At 48.9% G+C, this 14,494-nt stretch overlaps 1 pseudogene; it reads right to left on the reverse strand.

Moving 5' to 3' along the window:
- Positions 1 to 1,169: 1,169 nt before the first annotated feature.
- LOC119925321 overlaps positions 1,170 to 14,494 on the reverse strand; it is a 30,041-nt pseudogene continuing 16,716 nt past the window's right edge.

The following is a 14,494-nucleotide window of genomic DNA, read 5'->3' on the forward strand; positions in this document are numbered from 1 at the left end:
GACTGGAGGAGTGAAAAGATAACTTGGAGGTTTCTATGGGAGGTGCCCTTCAGGTAGCCTCATCTCAAAAACGGAAAATCCATGGAGGATCTGAAACCCTGGGCTTGCCATGGCTCCCAAACATTAACAGGGACCACATGTGCTCACAACTGGGGCCTCTGGCCCGTGGCTTAGTGGATAGAGCACAGGCCTGGCAGTCTGATTACTTGGGTTTTAATCCCGGCTCCGTCATTTTCTTCCTGTGGCTTTGGGCAAGTCACTTCACTCCACTATTCTTCAGATCCCTCATCTGTACGATGGGGATTAAAACTGTGAGCCCCATGTGGTACAGGGACTGTGTCCAGCCTGGTTAACTTGTATCTACCCCAGTGCTTAGAACAGTGTTTGGCTTGTGGTAAGCACTTAAAAAAGCACTTAACAAATGCCATCATTAGGGGCGGTAAGGGAGGGAGGAGGCTCCGGTTGAGATCAGACTCTGAAGCTGGTGGCGGCCACGAGGTGCAGAGCCCAGCCACTGGGAGAGGCTCCGCGGAGTTTCCACCTCGCTTTTGAGGACTTGGGTGGATCCTTAGGAGACGAAGTTCAGGGGCTCCTGGCATGCTGCACGTCTCATGGCTGGAGCAGCAGCGTGGCTCAATAGAAAGAGCTGGGCTTTGGAGTCAGAGGTCATGGGTTCCAATCCCAGCTCTGCCAACTATCAGATGGGGGACCTTGTTCAAGTCACTTAGCTTCTCTGTGCCTTCGTTACCTCATCTGTAAAATGGGGCTTGAGACTGTGAGCCCCGCTTGGGACACTCTGATCACCTCGTATCCCTCCCCAGCGCTTAGAACAGTGCTTCGCACATAGTAAGCACATAACAAATGTCATTATTATTATTATTATTATCTATCCTCCTCGTGCCTCGCAAATCCCCAGGACCACCGATAATGGAGAGAATCTACTAAAACAAATGAAGTTACAAATAAGCACAAGGAAGCCACTATGCAAAAATGAGATGGTCACCTCCACCTCTTCATTTGGGTCTTCTTAGAAGTAAGTTCAGTTTTCGGGAGTTACCGTCCAATGTGCACAGCTGACCCTGCTGACCCTTGGGCAGGCTGAACCTGCCAACAGGAATCCATGTCTGGTTCTCCCACTGATGTAGCTTCTTTCAGCCGTCCAAGGTCCCTCACCGCAGCACCTGGTTCAAAACACTGTTCTGTCTTAGAGCCTGAAGCCTGGAAACATCCTCACTGATCACTGATGCCTCCATACCGGTGTCTTGAGTGGCTTGGTCCCCTTCCCCATCAGGCAGAGTGCACAGAAGGCTGTCGTTTACATAGGTTGGGAAGTAGTACCTGGAACACAAGCATACAGGGGCTGGGCTTGGCCGCCAGGTGTCCCAAGTGCTTCAGACCTGTGTGATAAGCTAAGCCCTGGTCCGCAGAATCTGCAGAATCTTGCATCAGTCAATCAATGGTGTTTATGGAGCATTTACTTTCTGCAGAGCACTGTACTAAGGACTTGGGAGAGTACAACAGAATTAGCAGAAACATTTTCTGCCAATAACGAGTTTACAGTCTAAAGAGGGAGACGGGCATCAATATAAATAATACATAATTTAAGATATGTACACGAGTGTTACGGGGTTGGGGTGGGGCAAATATCAAATGCCCAAATCCAAGTGCATAAACGATGCCGAAGAGAGAGCAAGCCAGATAAAAGAGGGCTAAGTCGGAAAAGGCCACTTGGTGGAGATGTGACTTTTCTAAGGAGATGATTCAGTCTGCCTCATCCCTGATGCTTTTTCCTCCTCAATTTCCCAGATCTGCCCATCTTCTTTCCCTTAATGGCCACCACCTGGTTCAAGCTCTCAGCGCTTTCTGACTACTGTCTCAGCTACTTCCTGATCTCCCTGTCCCCGACCTCCCCTATTCAGTTGATCCTGTCGTCTGTTGCCCAGATCATCTTCCTAAAATCTATTTAGAATCCACTATTCATCCTCAAAATCCTGAAATTGTTACCCATCTCCCTTCACATCAAACAGAAACTTCTTACAGTTGCTTTCAAAGCTCTCCACCAGTGTTCTCCATCTTACATATCTGATTTCTTCACTTACTACACCCCAGACCCCACTCTTTGCTCCTCTCGATGTGACCACCTAGCTGTATGTCGCTCTTGACTCTCTCATCTCTGACTTCTTGCTCATGCCTTTCTCCTAACCCAGAACATCTTCCCCTTAAAAACCGTAATTTTACTGGTTTATTTTACTGTCTGTCTCCCCCTCTAGACTGTAAGCTTGTTGTGGACACGGAATGTGTCTTTTATATTTTTATATTGTACTCTCCCAAGCGATTAGTACAGTCTCTGCACGCGGTAGGCACTCAATAAATATAATTGACTGACTGACTAACTGCTGGGGTTTTCAACTGCCTGAAGGGCTAAAGGGAGGGCTGAGAATCAATTTCTCTGCCTTGGTCCCCGGCACAAAGTATCATACTGTCTCTGAGAAAAGGGTGCTGGGGACTGAGACAGAGCTGCCCCAGCCAATGGAGATTAGACTGTGAGCCCACTGTTGGGTAGGGACCGTATCTATATGTTGCCAACTTGTACTTTCCTTGCGCTTAGTACAGTGCTCTGTACACAGTAAGCGCTCAATAAATACGATTGATTGATTGGAGGAACTAATGACCAGTCAATTGAGGAGTCCAGTGAAGGGTCTAGTGAAGGGCTCAGAGAGGAACCCAGTGAGGTGTCCAACGGGTTACCCAGCAAGGAGCCCGGTCCAGAAGGGTGGTTGTAACCTCAAACTCTGGGACTACTGAACTCTCCCAGCCCAGAAAGTATGAAAAAACTTGGTGGCAAGGGTGAGTCCTCCTATCTGGCAGGGAAACAGGACCAGAATACTGCACAGGTTTGGTGCTGGGAGGGGATGGTTCAAAGGGCAGAATCCTGCTCTGTAAATCCCGTCTGGATCCTGAAGCCCTGCTCAGGCTCTCCCGAGACATTCAGGCCTCCCAAAATGTGGTGGAGGCAGAGTCTCCAGGATGGCTGGTTTACTGGGGAGCCTAACCCAACCGGGCCCAGTCTGTAACCCTGAACTGGGTTAGCTCCTGGGTCAGACCAGACTGGGCCCCCTAAAATCTAGGTGGGTGTGGAGCCCATGTTAGTCCCATGAGTCTCCTGTGTAGCTCTCGGATGGTGGCACAACTGGAGGGAAAGGCCTTGCTCCCCTCAGACTCCTCCTAGTGCTACACGGTACCTGGAATGATTAGAAACAGAGGTGGAGTGGGGTCTCCCAGGGCAGGAAAGCATAAATGGGAGAACAAGCACTCACTGAGGCTGATCCCAGGTGTGCTGCTCTGACAGCGACAACAGGTGTCCGGCCTCCTCCATGTGGCCCCTCAGGTTGGACTTGGAGCCGAAACTCTTCTGGCAGCTGTAGCATCGCCCCTGGTGTGCCGCCCGCCGGATAAAGTTGACCGTCTTCACTTGTTCGTAGATGGGTTTTTTATGGCATTTATTAAGCGCTTACTATGTGCAAATCACTGTTCTAAACGCTGGGGAGGTTACAAGGTGATCAGGTTGTCCCACGGGGGGCTCACAGTCTTCATTCCCATTTTACAGATGAGATAATTGAGGCCCAGAGAAGTTAAGTGCTTGTCCAAAGTCACACAGCTGACAATTGCCGGAGCAGGGATTTGAACCCATGACCTCTGACTCCAAAGCCCGGGCTCTTTCCACTGAGCCACGCTGCTTCTCTAGGATGTTTAGACCTATGACCTAGTGGCAGAGGACAGAGTGGACAGGTGGCCACGGGGCTATCAGCAATGTCCAGGTGCTTAGCAGGAATGTTTGTCTGACCTGACTCACCTGTGTTGGAAGGCTCTGCTTGAGCCCTCCTGGGCTCACCCCATCTTCACCCCATCCCTCCCTGCAGCACTACTGGGGTCATGTTGTCAGGTCAGGGTTGCTGCCCATTGCCTCCGATTACATACCTGATGGCTTGAGCAGTGCAGGTGCTGGGCACCTTCCTGTCCAGTGTCTCTGTCCCACCAAGTGGAATGCCCTGTCCTCATCCTGCCTAGGCTATGAGCGGATAGTCTCTGGGTGGCTATGAGGCCTGGGGGACCGCGTTGGGAGGCCCGATGGCTCCTTCCAACACACCCAGGCCCAGCACGAAGCTGGAAGGTCTGGGTGGATGCCCCCTCACCGCCCCCCACCCCGCCACCCCGAGCACAGAGCTGTGCTTCCAGCCCCTTTCACACTTGACGTAGCTGTGGGACATGGAGCTGGTGACTGCTGGTCACGCCTGAGGTTCAGGGCCTGTCACCCCCTGGTCCTGGCAGCTGTCACCAAACCCCGCTGGTCTCAGCTCAGCCACATTACCAAGATCCACCCTTTTCTCTCCATCCAAACCGCTACCCTGCTCGTTCAAGCTCTCGTGGTATCCCGTCTGGACTACTGCATCAGCCTTCTCTCTGATCTCCCATCCTCATGTCTCTCCCCACTTCAATCCATACTTCATGCTGCTGCTCAGATTGTCTTTGTCCAGTAACGCTCTGGGCATGTTACTCCCCTTCTCAAAAATCTCCAGTGGCTACCAATCAATCTGCGCATCAGGCAGAAACTCCTCACCCTCGGCTTCAAGGCTCTCCATCACCTCTCCCCCTCCGACCTCACCTCCCTTCTCTCCCTCTACAGCCCATCCAGCACCCTCCGCTCCTCTGCCGCTAATATCCTCACAGTGCCTCGTTCTCACCTGTCCCGCCATCGACCCCCGGCCCACGTCATACCCGGACCTGGAATGCCCTCCCTCTGTCCATCCGCCAAGATAGCTCTCTTCCTCCCTTAAAGGCCCTACTGAGAGCTCACCTCCTCCATAAGGCCTTCCCAGACTGAGCCCCTTCCTTCCTCTCCCCCTCGTCCCCCTCTCCATCCCCCCATCTTACCTCCTTCCCTTCCACACAGCACCTGTATATATGTATATATGTTTGTACATATTTGTTTCTCCATTTATTTATTTATCTTACTTGTACATACCTATTCTATTTATTTTATTTTGTTAGCATGTTTGGTTTTGTTCTCTGTCTCCCCCTTCTAGACTGTGAGCCCACTGTTGGGTAGGGACTGTCTCTATATGTTGCCAACTTGTACTTCCCAAGCGCTTAGTACAGTGCTCTGCACACAGTAAGCGCTCAATAAATGCGATTGATTGATTGATACTTATAAACAGCCAAACCGTCCTCTGAGCCCTCTCAGAAAGAGCTCCAGAAGATCCCAAAAGCCAGCCTTCTGGCACTCTGTGAGACAGGCAGTCCCTCCATGAGCATTGTCCCCGAGGATGAACTCACCAAGCTTAGACTTGATTTTTTGGAGGTCGAATGTATGGATATCCTGCAAAATAACACTTCAGGATCAGGAGGACCATCTCCTTCCTCTGGCAGAAATTGAGGAGTGGATTCTGACCAGGCAGCTGAAGTCTGTGGAAACTCAGCTTTATTTTCCCCTTTTCCTTTACTCAGTTCCTGCACCTCTTGGATCAGGTTGGCTGTTTGACTGAAGCAGTTCCTGTTAACCAGCACACATTCTCACTTGTCAGCCCCTTGCCTGCATTTCTGTGAGCCAGCCAAAGGGATCCATAGTCACTAACTGGAGTCCCCAGTTCTGTCCTAAGAAGTCTTCACAGGCAAGTCTCCATCTTATGGTTTAGTTTTCTCTCAAACAAGTCTAACAGGGACCACCTAGCCCTCAGCCCCCAACAGCAACCCTGAATGAAACCTTCCTTTTGCTGCCGTTTCTGTTCCATGCATGCCCAGCTGATCAGTTGATGTGAAAACTCTTCACGCCTATTCTTTGGGGCCATGCATCCCACCTTATTCCTCATGAAACCCTTACTGTCTAATGACTCTCTAGAATCTCCCCCAACCCTAGCACCCTCACTAACACCCAAGCACATGCTTACATATGCACAAATGCATTTACACACACACACGCACACATGCACACACACCTGCCACCACCAGCAGACAGCTTTATTATCCAACAACTTCAAATTAACATTATTCTGGGATTTAAGTTGAGAATTGTTCCCCAGACTCAATCCTTCCCAGATCAGCTTCCACACAAAGAGCCGATCCAAGAAACCAGTAAAAACTGTTTGGATGGCTTCTCTTCCTTTTAGTGAGTACCACAAGGCTGAGATTGACAGATGGTCACTACCCAAACGTATCCACAGCTCTCCATTGGCGGGTCTTCCCTCTTGTGCAGGGAATGGAGAGAGTGTTGTGTTGTGTCAGTTTGAAAAGAACTGACAGAAGCAACACCCGAAGCCCCTAGCTGCAGGCCAGGTTACAGGCTCGCCTGCTTTGAAGAAGGAAGGGGATTCTGGTGAATGTGACAGACAGGTACTGAGGGTCGTCTAGGCCCAAACAGCTCCAGAGAGTTCACTGGTTTAGAAGAAGTGGAATGGGTCACCACAACTCTGGAATGTAGTGGCCCGCCTTACCTATGTCAGCACTGATGTCAACTCCGAGGACCCTCTGCTCCAGTCAATCCACCAGCATCTAATTTGGGAACTGCTGACCTAGACCATCGAGACCCTAAACCCAACCACATGTGCAAAGGTACTTCACAAACACACATGATGATGAAGGAAGAGACCATGGCAGGTCAACTGTTGGACCTTGGCCAAGTAATGTAACTTCTCTGTGCCTCAGTTTCATAACCTGTTAAATAGGGAGAAAATACCTGTTTTTCCTCCCTCTTAGGGAATTCCTAGACCAAGAGCCTCACATGGAACGGCACTGTGGCTGATCCGATTATCCTACATCTGTTCCAGTGCTTAGCATAAGACTTTGCACCTCATAGACACTCAGAAAATATCATTATTATTATTTTTGCCATTATCATTATTATTATAACTGTTATTAACTCAGGAAGCGCTACTTCTCTGGAAATGTTAGGGAATAATAGGGCAGGCGGCACAGACAGGCAACATCCTGGGCAGAGAAGCCAGGAGAATAGGCTCTAGCCGGGCAGACATCATCCCCTTTCCCTGCCCACATGCTTGCTCATAGGGGTGGACACCCGAAATGCCCTGTTGGGGGAAGGGATTACACTGAATTGGCCCTGATGAGGGAGGTTCCCCCTTTCTAGGGCCACAGCTCCCCAGGATACTAGCAGTAAAGTGGAATGTGCTTAAAGCATTAAGAAGACCTTGAAATAATGCAGAGAGGAACATGTTGTGTCAACTGGGCATTGACTAGGAGCCCAGAGAGATATGGGCATGGCTGGCCACTGGGAACTGTCCTGAGGATTCTCTGAAAGTGACCTTAAATGTGCAGTGGCAAAACGGAAGGGTTTTACATAGGGAGAGTCTTATTCTCCTCACTCTCGACTTCAAGGCTTTTCATCACCTCGCCCCCTCCTACCTCACCTCCTTTCTCTCCTTCTACAGCCCAGCCTGCACCCTCCACTCCTCTGCCTCTAACGTCTTCACTGTGCTTCGTTCTCGCCAGTCTGGCCATCGACCCCCGGCCCACGTACTTCCCCTGGCCTGGAAAGCCTTCCCTCCACACATCTGCCAAGGTAGCTCTCTTTCTCCCATCAAAGCCCTACTGAGAGCTCACTTCCTCCAGGAGGCAATTCCCAGACTGAGCCCCCTTTTTCCTCTCCTCCTCCCAATGCCCCCCCGCCCTACCTCCTTCCCCTCCCCACATCACTTGTATATATTTGTACAGATTTATTACTCTAGTTTACTTATACATATTTACTATTCTATTTATTTTGTTAATGAAGTCCATACAGCTTTAATTCAATTTTTCTGCCGATTTTGACACCTGTCTACATGTTTTCTTTTGTTGTCTGTCTCCCCCTTCTAGACTCTGAGCCCATTGTTGGGTAGGGACCATCTCTACATGTTGCCGACTTGTACTTCCTAAGTGCTTGGTACAGTGCTGTACACACAGTGAGTGCTCAATAAATACGATTGAATGAATTCGAGTAATTATGCCACACATATGGAACATGCAAATGTTTACTAAACCTGTGTGAATGACGGTGTGAGTGGAGAAGGAAATGACCAACAACGCTCTGCCCTCTGAGTGGTGCTCATGCGAATCTCGGGGGATAAAAATTAGTCCTGGCAAACCCCCCTACCACGGGTTTTCTACAAAGATTTTTTTTGCAGCATCATTTTTCGGGTCATTCTGCTGGGGGCGGACAAGGGTCCTCTTTGCACCAAGGCAATAATCTCAGCTCTATTCTCCTAAAGGGCTTGATTGCTGTTGGATACCTTAGAGCTGCCCTGGGACAGTAGCCGAACACTACTGGTGTTGCCTGAAGTTGCGGGTTGGGGAGGAGTCTTTTGGGGTCCTAGCTAGCACGCCCCTACCCCGGGGCAGTTCTCTTGTGGGGAGGGGAAATGGGGGAAAAAGAGAAGTGTTCTTGGCCACTCTTGTGAACAGGTGCCAAATTCATCCTTGGTTGATCCAGGCTGTCCTTCCTGTCTCATGGTCACATAGGACCCACAGCGGGCTGGGGCTTAGGGCATAGAAGGATTCAGAGGGGGCATGTTTCACTTGCCTCTGGCCGTGTAGCTTTTCAGCGGTGTCGGCTTCCTCCTGACAGAACAGACAAATAACATAAACAGAACGCTCCTCCCAGTCAGACCAGTCCTTGTGGGAGAGACGGTGGAGGGCATGGTCAGCCACCTCCAGGGAAAGACTGGGCTGAGGTCATGGTCAGCACCAGGTCTGGAGCATCTCCTCCTAGGAACACCCATCCGCCCTCACCAGGTGCAGAGACGATTTTGTAATAACTCGTTGTGAACCGGAGAAGTTCTACTGTATTACGGGCAGGGCTAGGGCAGTGAGTGGAGCTGAGTCTCTATTTGCGGCTGGTAACGATTTCTGTCTTAGCTGCAGGAAAGTTCTTCCACTGCAGGACACCCAGAACAGAGGGTTCTAGAAGGAAACTTTCACTTTTTACTCTTCCTGCTGTTACAGCAGCTCCCGATCATCTTCTGACTGCACTTCTTCCCAGGAGTTCCCAGGTTCCTGAGAAAAGTGGACATTAGAGGCAGAAGGTGATGTTAGGAGGCCAGAGAAGCCTACACAAACAAAGTGCCAAGATGGCGGAAGCGGAGAGGGAAGGGGAGGCCAGGAGGTAGCAGCAAGAGAGCCCCTCATTATCCCAGCAATCACTAATAGGGTTTGGGTATTGTGGGGTCTAGCCCAGAGGTCTGGTCAGCTAAGCAAATCAGTGTCCGTTCTCACACCATCCATTCAAAGTGGCTGCAATAATAATAATGGTGGCTTTAATTAAACACTCTACTAAGCATTGGGACAATCAATCAATCAATCATATTTATTGAGCCCCTACTGCGTGCAGGGCACTGTACTACGTGCTTGGGAGAGAACAACACAACAATATAATGGACACAATGCCAGCCTACAACAATCTTATAGTCTAAAAGGGGGGCAGACATTAATATAAATAAATGAAATTACAGATATGTGCAGAGGTTCTGTGGGGGTGGGAGAGGGAATGGTGAATGAATAAGTCAGGGAGATGCAGAAGGGAGTGGGAAAAGAGGAAATGAGGGCTCTGTCAGGGAAGGCCTCTTGGAGAAGATGGAAATGAAAAGGGAGTGCATTCCAGACCAGAGGCAGGACGAGGGATAGAGGTCAGTGACACGTTAGAGGATATCAAGGTACAGTGAAAAAGTTAGCTTTTGGGGGCAGAGTGTGCAGGCTGGGTTGTGGTAGAAGAGCAACAAGGTGAGGTAGGAGGGGCAAGGTGATTGAATGCTTTAAAGCCGATTGTAAGGAGTTTCTGCTTGATGCCGAGGTAGATGGGCAACCACTGGCGTGCCAGAGGAGTGTGAAAAAGTGTCCTGAACATTTCTGTAGAAATATGATCCAGGCAGCAGGGTAAATATTAGACTGGAAAGGGGAGATGCAGGAAGCAGGGAGGTCAGCAAGGAGACTGATACAGTAATCAAGATGGGATAGAATAAGTTCTTGGATTAATGTGGTTAGCAGTTTGGATGGTAAGTAACAGGCTGATTTTAGTGATGTTGTGAAGTTAGAACCGACAGGATTTAGTGATGGATTGAATATGTGGGTTGAATGAGAAAGCGAAGTGACGGATAACACCAAGACTATGGGCTTATGAGACAGGAAGGATGTTGCCCTCTACAGTGTTGGAAAAGTCATGGGAAGGACACGGTTTGGTGGGAAGATAGGGAGTTCTGTTTTGGACGTATTAAGCTTGAGGTGACGGTGGGACGTCCAAGTACATACATCCTGAAGGCAACCACGTCCTCTGATTCCTAAATCCATGCTTTTGCCACTAAGCCATGCCGCTTCTCTAAGATAAACAAATAGTTGCAAGACTGCAAAATAAACAAAGCAGCATGGTCTAATGGGTAGGGTACGGGCCTAGAAGTCAAAAGGACCTGGGTTCTAATCCCAGCTCTGCCACGTGTTTGCTGTGGGATCTCGGGCAAGTCTCATAGCTTCTCTGTGCCTCATTTTCCTCATCTGTAAAATGGGTATCAATACTTTGAACCCCATGTGGTACAGGGACTGTGTCCAACCTGATTAGCTTGTATCTATCCCAGCTCTTAGTACAGCGCCTGGCACATAGTAAGCGCTTAAAAACACCATTAAAAAAACTCAGACACAGACGCTGACCTATACGGGCTCACAGTTTAAGTGGAAGAGGGTAGAACAGGTATTGAATACTCATTTTACAGATGAGGAAACAGGGGTACAGAAGAATTGACCTGCTGAGATCACAGAGCAGACAAGTGGCAGAACCACATAGAACCCAGGTCCTCTGATCTGCAGACTCAGTCTATTTCCACTAAGCCGTGCTGTTTCTCATCCAGTACTCACGGAATACGGATGAAAAAATGAATAAAAAGGATGAGCAATGCTAATCCATCTGTGGAATGTAGAAGAGGCTACTTGGAGTAAGGAGAGGCAGGGAAAGCAAGAACCAAATTAGGCAAGTTGCCTTTCTGTATGTGACACAGGGAATAGGGGCTGCACTCTCTTTCCCAGAGGGAGCAGTTCTGCCACTCAAAAATCCCTGAGGACCCCAGGCACAGCCTAGGACCAGCAGCTCCGGGTTGGGTTTACAGAACGTAACTGATCTTTCATGAGAGAGGATGGGGGGATAGGAAAAGTCTGTGCCTCAGTTTCCTCCTCAGTAAAATAAAAATAACATCAGCTTCCTACCTCATAGAGATTTCATGAAAATAAAACAAGATCAATCAATCAGTAAATCGTATTTATTGAGCGCTTACTTTGTGCAGAGCACTGTACTAAGCACTTGGTAAGTACAAGTCGGCAACACATAGAGACAGTCCCTACCCAACAGCGGGCTCACAGTCTAGAAGGGGGAGACAGAGTAGAAAACCAAACATACTAACAAAATAAAATAAATAGAATAGATATGTACAAGTAAGATAAATAAATAAATAAATAAATAGAGTAATAAATATGTACAAACATATATACATATATTCAGGTGATGTGGGGAAGGGAAGGAGGTAAAATGGGGGGATGGAGAGGAGGACGAGGGGGAGAGGAAGGAAGGGGCTCAGTCTGGGAAGGCCTCCTGGAGGAGGTGAGCTCTCAGTAGGGCCTTGAAGGGAGGAAGAGAGCTAGCTTGGCGGATGGGCAGAGGGAGGGCATTCCAGGCGCAGGGGATGACGTGGGCCGGGGGTCGATGGCGGGACAAGAGAGAACGAGGCACGGTGAGGAGATTAGCGGCAGAGGAGCGGAGGGTGCGGGGTGGGCTGTAGAAGGAGAGAAGGGAGGTGAGGTAGGAGGGGGCGAGGTGATGGAGAGCCTTGAAGCCGAGGATGAGGAGTTTCTGCCTGATGCGCAGATTGATTGGTAGCCACTGGAGATTTTTGAGGAGGGGATTAACATGCCCAGAGCGTTTCTGGACAAAGACAATCCAGGCAGCAGCATGAAGTATGGATTGAAGTGGGGAGAGACACGAGAATGGGAGATCAGAGAGAAGGCTGATGCAGTAGTCCAGACGGGATAGGATGAGAGCTTGAACAAGCAGGGTAGCGATTTGGATGGAGAGGAAAGGGCGGATCTTGGCAATGTGGCAAGATCTTGGCAAGATCTAGCTGTGGAAATGCTTTGGGAAGAAACGAAAACAAAAACCTTTATTAATTTGAGGTCTTATCACTAATTACTGTGTCTCTATTGCTGAACTGTACTTTCCAAGCACTTAGTACAGTGCTTTGCACACAGTAAGCGCTCAATAAATACAATTGAAAGAATGAACCCTTCCTCACCTCTTCAGAGTGGGTTATTTTCCTGACACATTGGAGGTACCGGGAACGTTGTGGGCAGGCAAGGGGAATATCCTCTGAAACTAGGGAATACTCTACGCTGGGTGACGATCTGCTTTACCTGAATTCAATAATGAACGCAAATATCTGCTTTGAAACCACTAGTACTGCCAAAGATCTAATCCCGGCTAGGTCCTTGACTCAGGTTTGGGTGGAGGGAGGGCCTGGTATGTAGAACCAGAGATGGATAGGCTGAGATTTCAATCAATCAATGGTATTTATTGAGTGTTTACTGGGTTCAGAGACCTGGTTTAGTGCTTGAGAAAGTACAAGAGATAAAGAGTTGGTAGGCATATTTCCTGTCCACGAGGAGCTTACAGTCTAGGAGGGGAACGGATATGCAAATAGATTACAGATGGATATGTGTACAAAAGTGCTGTGGGGCTTGATTTTGGGGGATGGTGAATATCAAAATGCTTAAGGGGAACAGAAGATCCATTTTCAGAGCTCTTTGATCAGTCCCCCACGTTGGGAGAGCAAGTCTTACCAAATAATTGATAACATAAAATCGGGCATAGTCCCTGTTCTTCACGTTTATCTGGCGGGGAGGCTCTTTCGCATGTGATCTTTCAGGGTATTTTTGTCTCAGGGATTTTTTATGGTATTTCTTAAACACTTAGCATGAGCCAGGCACTGTAATAAGCGCTGGGTAGATAAAAGCTAATCAGGTTGGACAACGTCCATATCCCAGTGGAGCTCATAATCACCATTTTACAAATGATCTACCTGAAGCACAGAGAACTCTGTTACTTGCTCAAGGTCACACAACAGATTGGCCGATCTGGGTAGGACACAGTTCCTTCTGACACCCAGGTCCGAACTCTACTAACTCTGCCTTACTCTCATGAAAGGTCGGAGTCGTGTTCTGCATCAATCAAGTGCAGATTCTATGGCTTGATTTGTTGACTATTTAAGAGTAGGTTCTAAATTAGTGATATTGATTAATTGATTTAATGTTTGGCTTATGAGTGTACCGACGGAACATTGAGATCTATTACCTACAGAACGGCAGCTGGAGGAAAGGGAAAATCTTTTTCGTCAAACAAAGACCACACAATCTTCCCACTCTCTCTGATGGCTCTCTAGGGACTCTGACTCGGCATGCAGATATAGAAGAAAATTTTGTGTTTCCATCTAGTTCCACCTCTTGGACACACGGTAGCAGCCTCTACCTCACCCAAGTAAAATTTCAGTGTGGTGGTGGTCGGGGTGGGGAAAATCCCTCCCAGGCACTTCCAGGGGAGAACTCTCCCTGGATTTTTCCAGAACTCATCCATGACCCTCGGAATCTCTTCCGGCTGTTGCTTTCGGGGCCATATCCCCGCTGTCGTGATCATCCGAGTGGACCGTGGTTTGTCCAGATGAAAGAGCCCTACTCACTGAGCAGGGAATCGAGAGATTCTGAAGGCCCAGAGTTAGACTGCCTTTATCTGCTCTGTTCGCGATGGGCTCTGGGGAAACGGAGGCCAGGAGCCACAGCTGAGCTGTGGCAAGCCGTGCTCAGGAGTACTAATGAATCTACACTGTTAACCACAATGGAAGGCGACAGAGACTGGAGCCCTTGGGAAACAAAGAACGGTGAGCAGAAACAGGTGCTCAGAGCATAGAGGAGAGGCGAGGGCTGCTGGGACTCAGCCTGGAGATCCGTGGCTAGGTTGTTCCCCTGGGAGAGGCAGAGACACAGGGTTTAACCTGGGGTAGGGGGCGGGGAGGGGAGTGTTTCCAAGAGCTCAAGTTAGCCCCAGAAATTTTTCCAGGAAAATGTGCATGTTTTCTCTCCTTTCCCTTCCCTTCAATTTTCTCCTAAGTTAATCAGTGATAGGAAGCTCCAAAGTAACAGTCTGATTTGGGTCAGAATTTTAGGCTACACCTAGCACTTCCCTTCCGTGATACTATCTAGAGTATCACGAGAACGTCGTCATGTCGCTACCTAGAATAATACCAGAGTATTTCTGTCCCTCTGATTCCACAGTATCCAGTACTGGATCCAGAATCAGGGGGAGTGGGAATGTTCCAAAGTGCAGAGATATCTGGCCTGAGAGTCAGAAGACACAGATGTCCACCTCTATCGAATAATCATTTCTATTGAGCACTTACAGTGAGCAGAGTACTGTACTAAGGGCTTGGAA

This window comes from Tachyglossus aculeatus, chromosome 3, assembly GCF_015852505.1.
Source record: "Tachyglossus aculeatus isolate mTacAcu1 chromosome 3, mTacAcu1.pri, whole genome shotgun sequence".
Taxonomy (NCBI): domain Eukaryota; kingdom Metazoa; phylum Chordata; class Mammalia; order Monotremata; family Tachyglossidae; genus Tachyglossus; species Tachyglossus aculeatus.